At 26.0% G+C, this 13,608-nt stretch overlaps 1 pseudogene; it reads right to left on the bottom strand.

Annotated features, from left to right (window-relative positions):
* Positions 1–768: 768 nt before the first annotated feature.
* The window catches only part of LOC147073503 (uncharacterized), a 50,043-nt pseudogene continuing 37,203 nt past the window's right edge, over positions 769–13,608 (bottom strand).

The following is a 13,608-nucleotide window of genomic DNA, read 5'->3' as shown; positions in this document are numbered from 1 at the left end:
CCTTAATTTTAACTGCGGGTTCACTGTGCTCGTTATCTCTACTATTAGGAGGAATATGATCGGTGTCTTGGTTATCATTGGAATATATTTTCTGTGTAAATTGTTCTTTTTCTATGATACGTTCTTCTTCTTCTTTATAATTGTTTACTGATGAATCCTTCAATTTGTCCTCCTTTGTCTCTTTTATAGGCTCTTCAGAATTTTCAGGCCTTATTATTTCTTTTTGATCATTTCGTCTAATATTTTCATCTGGTTGATATGTGGCCATTTCTTTTTCCGGCCCTGAGTTAACAGAAATATGAACATCATTATGGACGGGATCTTCTGTATAAATTCGATTATTTGGTAAACTAGTGGCCTCTGGTGGTTGGTCTGCATTCGAAATTATAGGCGGATCGTCCCAATGATCTACATCTTGTATATCAGAATCTCTTGGTCTACTTTTTTCGACAGGCGGATCTATCGGCTCTTCTTTACTATAAGGTCGAACTTGGTAATTACCATTTCCAGTTTCTTGATCTGATAGCTCAATATTTCTATCTTTGTTTGGTTTGGGTTCTAAATCTACTGGAGTCGAAGCATATATATTAGGTTCACCACTACTTTCCACATCCAATCGTTCTGTTGGCCTTCTTTCGCGCATATTTTCTGGTTCATTTACTGATGGATCTAATTTTTGTCCGTTGTTTTCTGTAAAATTATCATTATTTTTTCTTTTATATGTACGTGGTTTGTTCGGGTGATTATATCCCATGTTTTCAAATTCATCTATAAGGCGTTTGGTGTTTCCGTTTTCAACTGGAACACGACTGTGATAATGACCGGGGCCATGTATATCTATGGACACATCACCGCCAGATTTATCATTTTTATCATATAAATTATCAATTTTATTGGTTCGATCAATAAAGAACTTTTTTCTATAGTCTGGATCACTTTTTATTTTTCTTGTGCTATGCTCTTCGTTATCTTTTATTGTATCCTGACCTTTGTAATCAACAAAACCTTCGTTAAGGAAATTTCGAATAAAGCCAAAAAATAGAAATCCGAAATATATAAAGTTTGTAAATCTCGAGATCCTCATTGTTTTATATCTATAAATATCTATAAATCACCCTCTAATAGATTACTTCTTCTTTTTTCGGATGATAAAACAAATATGTGACCAAGTAAAGACGAAACTTATCAAATTATCAATACAAAGTTTCATGTCTTAATGATCATATCAGACATAAATTGATACGCATATTATTTTCTTTAATAGTTATGAGCATTTATTCGGTTATAGACTACGATGATTAATATCAATCCATATATTCTTTTATGTGCAATTTATATAAAATAAATAGAAAAAATTAAAGTTATTCTTTTGGTCTATATTTTTTTTTAGAGCCAAGACAATAAAATAATAAATTTGAGCAATATGATAAATTAATAGTTTTTGCACAAATATAAATTATTATAAAAAATTTGTATTTAAATTTTTACAATCAAATACACACCACAATATATTTTATAAAAAGGGGCTTAAAATGATTCAATTATATATGCTAATAATTAATTATATGATAAATTCACCTATAAGATTGGAATTTTAAATGGGTAAGTATATATTAATTTATATAGAATCATTTTATTACACTGAAAAAAATTGAATTACAATTCTTTTTTTTGTGGTATTTTGGTAGCCATAAAAAATTTGTATCACTCTTCTTTTAAAAATTTTGATTTTTATTTTATATGAAAACAAGCTTCTTGAACTCATCTCATTTATGAGAAGAAGAGCAGTTGATGAAGATGGATCTGGGGAAGAAATATAAAGATGCATCAAGAAGTTTCTTATTATTCCCAATGTGCTGACTACGTCTAAATAGATGGAATTAATAAAAAGAAACTTATCCTATTCAAATTTTTATACAGAAAAACGTCTACGAACTATATCAAAGGTTTAATAAAAGGTTTCCTCTATGAAAAACATGCTTATTTTTACCAAAGGTGCATAGGACTTATCAATAATTCAAATAAAAACATTTTGGCTTGGTTTTAAGAATATATCAGGCAAATAATGACTTTTTTATATCTTAAAAGTCTACTGTGATGTTAGTATTTTCTCACATATATAGCCAATACTAACATTCCTTCTCTCTAATTATAATTATGTAGATACTGAAAATCTTTATAATCTGCGAAGTTTTAAAAAATTTCATATGCTTCTCCCGATAGAATGTATCTTTAATGATGTATTACTAATTATTTAAACCTATATTTTAAAGGGTATATTATTCTGTAGCCCTTTTATTGCCACTATATATTGGCATCATAGTGAAGTAACAATATATATCTGTTTTTTCTATTAATAGTCTGCTTTGGAGCTTTATATACATTCTTGAAAAGCTTTCATAATAATTAATGTGCAAAAATTATTGAAAACTTTTTTTTAAAAATAATTAAAATTCACGATGTGAAAGTGTATTTTATTAGCTTCCAATCAGATCAAACACATATAATTTTCTCACTCTTCACTTATTATACAAATAAATAATTCATAAAATTTACTAAACTATTGAGAAAATAGATAAATTTGTAAAAGATTTCAGCGAAATTCTGAAGTTCGTGATTCGATGTATAAAAAAAATAATAATACATTGTGTATGGGTCTCTATATAATTTATTTTGTTTATGGGTTAATTTTAGATTTTACATTTATATTTTCCATGGATTGTATCATATAATTCGAGTAGCAAACTTTATCAATGTTTTTTTATTACATCTTCCTCTGGTATATCCTCATCGATACCCCTTCTTCACTCAAGACTTATCAGTTCAAGAGTCTTTCTCAATCATATTCTTTTCATTTATGACTCGATATCGTTTAATATTGGTCTCTATATATATTCAATTAATAATAAGTGTAATTTATATGATTTTAAGTTTTAAAAATCACAAAACCAAATTTATGTGCTTAAAACCATGAGTATTTTATAGATGATCTGCAATATCATTGTAAGATTTTTAGAAAAAATACGAATTTTTATATTTATCATATGGAAATACCTGTAAAATTCAAACTATTAGTTCGAACTCAGAGGTTTCGTAAAAAATTATATATATAACTATGTATGCGATTAATGACGAAGGAAATATTTTTATACAATTTTTACGTGTTTTTAAAAAAATAAAAATAGACTTTTTATAATCCTATGCTATATAAAATTTACCTTCGTTATTTTGCTAATGCTATAGAACATGCAAAATATAAACAATTTTTGAATAATCTTTAAGTTTTTGTTTTTGAAGCATATAAATTGAAATCCAACATAGCTACTATCTCAATTTAAATATAAATTCTATGAGGATAACTCAAGATCCATAATATACAATATACGCGCCTTGTAGTATCATCCTATAAAAAATGGGCTTTGAATGGCAGGATAAGCTTTTAAAAGTCTAGTTTGCGTCATTCTAATACTAATTTTTTAATCGACTTTGCACTAGCCTAAAATAAAATTCGATAACCCCATATCTTTGCGGGATAGATAAAATGTAGAAATTATGAAGTTTAAAAATAAAATTTTGAAAAATAATTTTATTCGAGATAGAATAGGATTAAATAAGCATAAATATAACCTAAATCATAGATTAATCTATAGTTTTTAATGGTTGAAGAAGAAAAGCGTGCAATGAGATGAAAATAAACCATTTAAGATTTTATAAATTCTATTTTAAAATTCTATATTTATGAATTTTTAAAACTTATTTAAAATGTATCCATACAGATGTTTTAGTGTCTCTGATCACCTATAATAATAAATAACATTTAGTCGAATAAGTTTTTTTATATAATCTTTTAATTTTCCAGTCGCAATTGAATAAATATTGAAATTTATTTCTACATTTTCACAACATCTGAAAATTTAAGTGCACTGACATCCTTTACTTTAAGGGAATTTTCTACATGTACTTTACTGTATTCTTTCATATTACACTTATCTTTCATATCTTCATTTGATATAATTAAAATTTTGAAATAGTCAATTAGTTTTTTCAATGGTATATCTGCGTCTTTATGTATTGTTGTTTCGCACATTTGATCATTAAAGATAATTCTTGCATATTTATTTTTATATGGATCCGAATTTTTATTTATTGCTTGGGGCTCTTCCGAATCAGTATCTTCCCAAATTTCTATAAATATCGCACTTGCGTATGGTGGATGTCGAGTAATTTTAGTCCCCAATCCAGCCAAAATAATGGCTAATGAAGAATCATGAACACTTATTATATCGATATTATTATCGTTCACAAAAATTGCAAGTAGATCATTTGCGAATCTTCCGAATACGATTTCTAAAACATTATCGGTGCGAAGAAGATTTGTCGATTGATATTTCCATAATTCAAAAGAGGTTACTATGTATTCTAATATTAGCTCATCAGTGCAATCTAATATTTCACAGTTTAACGGAATTTTATTGCAAAAATGTGTGAGGTATGTATCGGCAATTCTTTGAGGGGGTAAATCTTTCAGGTTCTCTAAATATTTATCTTTTTCTATAACAGATTTAAAAATATCATTCCCGGATCTTTCCATTAGATTATTAACAAACATACAGTTCTTAGGAACAAGTAACGAATCTTCATTTGCAGGGGGTATGAGAACATTCTCAAGTATTTCTTTGTTTAGAAGCCCCTTAACCACACCAAGAAGACTAACCTGTGTTCGCTTCACTTCAGTGCATCGTAATCCAACTTTTGAAAAATTTAGCTCATCATAATTTTTTTTTATAAAATTTCCTAGTGTTATCATTTGCTTAAAACCTTTCATCGATAAATCACCTTCATTGCATTTGACAGGATAGCATTCTGAAATTTTGTTGTCGTCGGTTTTACACGACATGCAGTCTTCATCCTTCCATTTACTTTCTTTCATTATCAAAGGTGATCTATCTCCGTGCCTATGAACCACAACAAGTTTTTTTAATTTCATGTTTTTGTTTTTTTGATCGAACCTTTTATATGAGCTCTGGCAATAATCACTGTAGTCTTGTAATTTCTCATTCGATGCGTCTATAATTTTCTCTTTGTCCATAGTTTCTTCTTGTATCTTTTCACCAATTGCATGTGGACTTTCTGCTGCAATGAGTAGTATTAATAAAATTTGCATTGATGGCATTGTATATTTTTCTGCCTATTTGGTCCCTTTTTTTTATTTATATCAAATTGAAACATATATCATAATTTCTCTTCTTTTGAATACATGGTTTCATATTAATTATTTTATGATATATGCTTGTCATTATTTTAGAATTATATATCACTTTTAAAAATACATAAAAAAATCGACCAGGGCTAGTACAAACAAAGAGATATGTATTATAATGAATAAATTTTAGCTAAATTCATACACATCTTCTACAAATATGCAATCACGTATTTAAAACTGAATACGACAATTATATGATGAAATCTTATATCATTGATATGAAATACAAAATTATGACAAAAACTTATAAATTCATCCTTATGATGAAAAATTACCGGAAAGTATTATAATTTAATTAAAAAGACATACCATAAATAATTTTATATTTGTCATATACCTTTATATTGGAATAAATTTTTTATGTTTTACAATTGGCCAACGTATCATCACGGTTTTCGTGATATTATATTTTAAACCTAATGAATTATGTGTTTTGGTTGATCTAATATTGTTAAATAGCAAAATAACAATAATTTACCACTATTTTTATAATTAAATGCCTTAACAATATTTTATTGCATGGAATAATCTATTTATGCTTAACAATTCGCTTTAATCATACGTATTCATCTGAATCTTTTAGTTTTAGTGAAAAAGTAATATTTTTATAAATAGAATATTAGAAAGATTTATATACTATACCATAAAATATCTAGACATCATGTTAATTTCTTTCTGGTAAATAGATTTTTATTTAAAACTTTAACCTTTTAAAAACTTGAATTTAAAACACTAGTTGTGTTTTAAGTGCCTAAAATCTTCTAAATTAATTTCATTTGAGTCTGTTTTGGAATTATTTCCATCAAATTGCAAAGTAACATTATTTATAACCACCGTGAGTAAATGGGACGGAATATCAAACGATAGGTCACATTTGTATTTTTAGCATATGTAACCATACGATAAATTTATTATGCGAATATATTATTACTTTTCATGCATTATTTATCTAAATTATCAATCAATATTAAAGAAAATGATTTTTTAGGCATAATTGTTTTTTTTGTCGCTAATTTAATTTTTATAATATTTCCAAATGCATCATGATTTAAATACTATGCATAATATATCTTTTTATCTCTATATAAATTCTTAATATTCTATTGATTCTCCTGTAAACTATTAATTCAAGATCTTCAACCAATGAAAGACACATAAATGATTTTAATGTGACGAAATAAAAGGAAATTAATTTTAGTATCATATTTGGTTTTTTAGGCTTAAAGTTAGTGGATCATTGTGATTATTCTAATAAATTTAAATTTGCTATCTATAAACTGTTTCGAAGTGTCGAAAAATATGCATATAAACTGTTTGTTGAACTTTCTCGGTAAATAAAAAATTTTAATTCAAAGAATTTATATTATGGGGTGTAAGAAATTAAAAATCGTTCTTTTTTTAGTGAAAATTTAAAAACGAATGTCGATTCTCCACAAAATTAATTTAAATTTACACTGTCAAATTATCAAAAATATAATGATAACATTAAAATGGTATTTTATTAGCAACAAATTTGATAATGCACTAAAAATAATAAATAAAATGTGAATAAGAATTCAAACAAAAATATATGTACCAGTTTTATTTTTGAATCAATAATAATATATAGAAAACTCAAATAATTTATATTCAATATCTTTTACATTCAACTTTGTTTAAAAGCCCCCATATTTTCTTCTGAATAAAACCATCAACTTCGTATACTTCATAAAAAAATAAAGTGTGTAAAATATTGTAAAACATATAAAAATTTCTATCATAAATTGATTTTTTTTAGAAATATATGACCTTACGTTTTTTATTAAAAATTCAATTTAATTCAAATGCGACGACCTGTGTTATATATATGTCTTTGATTCTTATATTAAAATAATTTTATATATAACTCTTGCCAAATACTAACTTATAAGGTTAAAATATTATCTAGTATTATTCTTGTGTTTTTTAGATAGTAAAGGAAAACCGAATTGGAGTCTAGATTTTCGAAATTCAAAAAAATCCTTGGAACTAACGATAATATTTTTTTGGCTGCTTAAACGGTGTGTATTTTTATAGTAATAATTTAAATATATTTATCCTTTAATTTCTTATCACATATACAGACAGCGTGAATGATACTCTTCATACTATAATTATTATCTCAGTGGATGAAAAAAAGGCAAAATGCATTTTAGGCGGATTAAAATTTTAGCCATGGAAGATGCTGTCAATTTCTCCTGTCCAAAAATTTGCTATCAATAATCAATCTGCATATCAAAACCATTATAATAATAAAGTAGTAAAATGATAAGAAAATTCACAGTACAGCCTATAAATCACCCGGATCTTCAAAATATTATTTTTCACCTTTTTTCATTGGAATACAGCAATAAATATAGATTTTATTTCGTTTTGCACCGGCTTTTATTGGATTTTTATTGTGAAATTGATTATTAATTTTATCAAGGATATTAAATTGACAAATTCAAGAAGATTGTCATAAAACATAGATTTTACAGTATTTGACTTTTTTTTATTGTGTTTTATTATATTTATATTTGTACATTAATGGTTTTTTTTATGCGTGAAAATCGGTCATCTGAATAAACTGATGCACTTAATACCATGTGTATAAATCAATTGTACTATAAAAATGTATTATTTATTATTGATATAAGATTTAAGATTCCTTCGATGCATATTTTTTTTAAAATACCATTGTTTTTAATTTCTTTGATTGTGTTTCATATATATTTAATGTATACAAAAAATAATACTATCCTAAATACTTTGACTTTAGGGCTCTCGTTATCATAAAAATGCGTGATCAGAGATCGAAATAAATTCAATCAATTTTTTTTAATAAATATGCGATCTGTGCATGGATTAAATGTATTCATAATCCAGTTCATTGGTTTTTGTATTTTAGAATTAGGAGATTAATTTGATCATATTTTTTATTCTAAAAACGTTTAAGTGTATATTTACCGATTTTATTCGCACATATATACTATTAATTTGATTGATACCTTAGAATTCGGACTTTCTAGTGGTTTTCAAATGTCTAATTTTGTATTAAGATTATTGAATGACCTTTAAAGAAGTCTCATATGTTTAAAAGGAGGAATTAGAAACATTGTGGAATTTGAATCAATTCATCGTAAGATATAATTTATTCAGTGCATGTTTTCTGAAAACAACTAATGCAAATATGCTAATTTTCCAGAAACTCAAGAAAAAAAATTGATAAATGAACGTAGGTTAGCGTCATTTTTCAAGGCAATCATGGTAAATACACAAAGTATCTTCATATAATGCTCGAAATTAATCCTAAATTATATTTAAATATCAGTTAAAATAACACTGATCATAACTATAAAACTAAATGGCTTAGTAAATAAAATTGCTGCGTCACGAAAGACTATTTGCATTTTTTGAAGTAACTTTTAAAATAAAATTAAACAATCGAAAATAAATTTATTTTTTTATTCATGGTTTTTTGAATTAAGTAAATACGAGCCAAAAAAAATGATTAAACAATGAAACAATTATAGTATTTGTTTGTTATATTTATATTAATCACACAATAAATATATGTAAAAAATCATAGTTTGAATTTTCTATAAAATTTTTATTAATATAAACGCGTATGAATTTTTACCAATCACTAGGCTAAATGACCATTTCTCAAAATATAAATCAAAAAATATCGCTAAAATAATATTTAATATAAGTGAACAGTTTCCTGTTATCTAAAAGTATTTATACATATATAAACTTAAATTAAAAATTATAATAATTATTGGATAATTTCACAATTCTAGATTTCATTTGTGTATTTTTTGATGCCTTAAAAATTAATAATTTTAGGAAATTCTAAAATTATCTAACAAATTCAAAGTATGATAGAATAAAATTTTACGAATAACCATGAAAATTTTATGTACTTTAATTATATACTTTTTTTTATATTTTAAATTTAATCTTAATCACACAAATTGTTTATTATGGGTGCGCTTCTTTGTTGAATGCTAAATTTTGTTAGTAAAAACCTATAGTTCGCTTAAAGAGCTGATTATAAAAATAATTAATATAAATAAATAAAAATTTGCAATCTTTCTTTTGAATTTTATCTGTTCAAGCGTTTTGAATCTAAGTTTTTTATCTCAACCCAATAGTTTTGTACATGATTCTGTTTCCGTTGAGATTAAATAATTTTTAATATGCAGTTTTTAAGGAACTAGATATCACAGACCAGGAGGAAGCATATATTCGCACCTTGGGATTAAGAAAAATCCTTGAATATATAAGTCTCGAAAGAAGGTGGGGTATTGAAGAAGACTTTGGAGAGGAGAAGATAGCCGAATGTATAAATACGCTGTGCGTTAAGAGTATCGAGCTAGCTGGCCTGAGAACAAAAACTAAAATTACGAAATTAAATATGGCCCATAAATAAAATTATATATATGCAGCTTATAATGTTTAAATGCTACGCCATTTCATGTTTTATTGTTCTTGCTCCGCATTTTTAAATATGTGTGAGCTCGTAAGCCAATAAATATTATTTTATAGATTTTTTAGACGATTTTATTATCAGTAGTTAGTGCTTTTAAAACCTGAATTCTAGTAGCTAGCAAGTAATTATGTTTTTGATCTTTAACAAAAAAATCACAAATTGATAGAAATATGTGAAACCCAAATGATTAGGTATAAAATACTACGATTAACACGATATTAAATTTTTTTTATCGGTTTTTGAATTTTTCTGTTGATATATTTGTAATTCAAAAATTCTTGCCCAGATTTTTATATTATTATCAAGCTAATTTCCGAGTTTGTATGACAGGGCTTTTAGAACAAGTAATAATAGAATTAAAATACTTCAATGGTACAAATATCCTGTAATAGGGTGAAAAGTATTCGTGGTAATATATACCGAGTGAATCTTAATCTTAATTTTAGATATTTAAAATGTAATATTGGAAACTACTTAATAGTACTATCTTTTGGCTATAATAATTAAATAATGACATTGGTAATCAGCGTCTATAAATAAGATGTTTGTATGTTTTATGCCAACTGAACGCTAATTATTATAAATAATATGTGTTTAAGTTGGAAATCACATTAAATTTCGCTCAAACATTTTGACTTTTATGCATAATAATTTTTAAAATAATAAGAAACTTAACAAAAATATCGTAATTTTGTAGTTTTGAACACTATTCTTATTTCATATATATTACAGTTAATTTTCAATAAATAGGAATTTAAATAGATAATATTTAAGATTTAACCATAAAAAATTTAAATTACCATACAAGATTGAAAAATATTTAATTATGTGTCGAAAAAAATGCTTTGGTCTATTTAAAAAAAATCATGGTCGATACACAATATTTTTTATTTATTATATAATTCACAATGTTGTCGATGTTATTTTTTTATAATTTTTTTGGTTGTTTTCTGCAATAATGTTTAATTTTATTCATTTATTGATGAAAGTGATTTCTTTTACACTTTATCTTGTTTTTCTTCGTTAAGAAAGTTATCTTCCGCCGTTTCACTAAAATTTTTGATGACAGGCGACCAGCCATTGAAGTTGGGTGACTCAACACAGGTTATAACAGGTACTTTATACACATTTGTATATTAATTCTTTTAGTCTACTTTTCTTTTTATTTTCTTTTATGTAAATTATACATAAATAATTATTTTTCTTGCTGCATAGTGTCGCTCAAATTATTAAAAAGAAATAAAAAAAATACAATATACTTACAAACTACTCAAGAACAAAAAAAAAGTTATCTGGCCTCCTTTATTAATTACAATAATTATACCGATAAATATGATTTTGTGATGTCTGTTATCAGTCGATCTATTTATATGATATGGAAATAAATGTGATTTTATTGATTAATTGACAAACCAATTAAGCTACCTACTTTTATCGTACGATTCATAATTTCTCTCAATATTATATTTACCAATAACCTGCAATGTATGTAAAATATATGTTTTGGAATTCCAATAAAAAAACTCGTATTTATGTTATTTTTTACATCAAAGAAGCGCAAAAATAGGGATACACCAAAAACAATTAAAATACCAAGTCTTAATTGTATGTCTGTTGATTTAGATACAGATGGATCAGAGAGCAAGTTAGAAATTTCGAGTGAAATTTCCGAACTAAGGCGTTATAAACCATTTAAAAACGCTGATGAACGTACTGGTAAAGAGCCTTCCGCACAGAAAATAATATTGAATGAGCAATATTATAAGAATGCAACATTCTTCTCACAGTTCAACACCACCTTTTCTTTCCTAGGGCCATTATGTTATCTTCATTTTGATAAAGGACCATGCCTCTGCAAGAATTTCGATTCTTCTCCAAAGGTTAAAACCCTTAAAAGTTTATTTGAAAGTTTACCACGGTCTCCACGTACTTTTAATAATTCGAGTAAGGTTTTTTTGGATCTTAATCCGAATGTAAAAACATTGATACAAATGTTTGAAGGAAAATTAAAAACTGGTAAATAAACGAATTAATTTAATCGACAACATATTTCATCTTGTTTTATTGATAAAATTTCTATTAGAAGACACGAATTTAATAAATATAATATATCATACATTATAAACGATGCTATTTACTATAAAAAATAATGCATCTCTACTTGGTAAAGCATTTGCCATTTACAACTGTATTTCATCGTGGAATTTAATTTAAAGTTCTGGCTTAAATAAAAAAATAAAACTGATCTTGTAATATGAAAATATTATGGCACGTGATAAACCAATTATTCAACAGAATATTTTGTTTGAATGATAACGTTTTATTAAAATTATTCCATCTTTTAAAATTTGTGGTTTATGTAATTAAAAGAAAATTTGATGATTTAAGTCGCTCATAATCATAAAAATAAAATTTAGTAGACGAATAGACACTAAACTTTATCATTTGCAGATTCTTTAAATTTGTGAAGAGTAAAGAAATTCTAGACGAATGTCTTATATATCTACTCGCATATTGTTCTTATTAGAAAGTTCGCCCATGGCTATTAGGAAAATTTGCATATCTGATGCTGTCCCAGGCTTGATTATTCACATTTCCTCTAACATCTTGCACTGCATATATTAGGCCGTTTTGCCACGGGATAGTCGATATGAAGTGGAGATGTGATTCTATCTATATTCCGTCGCTAGTTACTTATGCTAATATCACCAAGAAGCACTTACCCATATATTTGCCAAACATACAGGGTTCGTTCGATTTTCGGGGCAAGTTTCAGGTTCTTACAGAGCAACCATCAAAAAATTATTCTTGTCAGTCTTGTTATGGCTTTTCTTCTAGTTATGACAGACCACCTACTTGCGGGTATTTCTCTTTTGAGTAAATTCATATGCATTCGGGTATTGCGCTGCGGTTGAAGCACAGGCTCCTATATAAAGATTTTCTAAATCAACTGGACCACTGAAACCCCTTTATAAAATGAAAACATTTTTGTTAAGAATAATAAATCATAAAAAATTATATGAAAATTTAAGAAGGTCAAAATGTTCAGTGTTCAATCTAAATATAGAAAAATATTAAATCGATTTACAAACATACAAGATTTTATTATTTATTATTATCATAAAATCATTTGTAAAATATCATATTAGAAATTAGAAACGTGGCAGATGATTCTATTATTTAAATAATTTACATAATTGCACAAAACGCAGGCGGATTCGATTTTTATAGCCAATAAAACTACCATGAAATTTCTTTATGTTCTATGATTATTTGCATATGAATTTTTATAGTTCAATATTTTCAGAATATTTTAGATGCTTTGCTTTAAAAATATTTCATAAAAACCCAGGAAATAGGCATTGATGAATTTTTTTTACAACTTTCTTCAACCATGTCCCACTTCTTTTTTTTATTCATATGATATAATTTTAGATTAATCTTTTTATTTTCCGGCACCGAATTTCTAAAATATATCACACAACAGATTTTTTCACGCTATACTGGTAGCTCATATATTTGATAATTTTACGATATATTATATTGGAAAATACTATATATATAATAGATGAAATAAATCGTTTTTTCGTAATAAAAAAAGTTTAATATAGAAATAAAATGTATACAAGATGTTTTTAACCAAAAACATCAATTTTGGTATTTTTCCGGCACTTTCTGACAGTTTAATTTCTAAGAATACAGGCTAGCAAAATATAATATAATTGATAGTTATGATTACCATATCCTTTTTGAGCTTCGTGGCTAGAAGGAAAATATACATGCTTTGGAAAATGATGTAAAAAATCGCCTATCTGGTAGTTATATGCATAAAAATACATGCAAGAAACTT

This window comes from Rhyacophila brunnea, unplaced genomic scaffold, assembly GCF_057557595.1.
Source record: "Rhyacophila brunnea isolate RB1 unplaced genomic scaffold, BYU_Rbru_1.0 scaffold_177, whole genome shotgun sequence".
Lineage (NCBI taxonomy): Eukaryota > Metazoa > Arthropoda > Insecta > Trichoptera > Rhyacophilidae > Rhyacophila > Rhyacophila brunnea.
The sequence above is the reverse complement of the archived record's forward strand: the minus strand, read 5'-3'. Positions and strand labels throughout refer to the sequence as shown.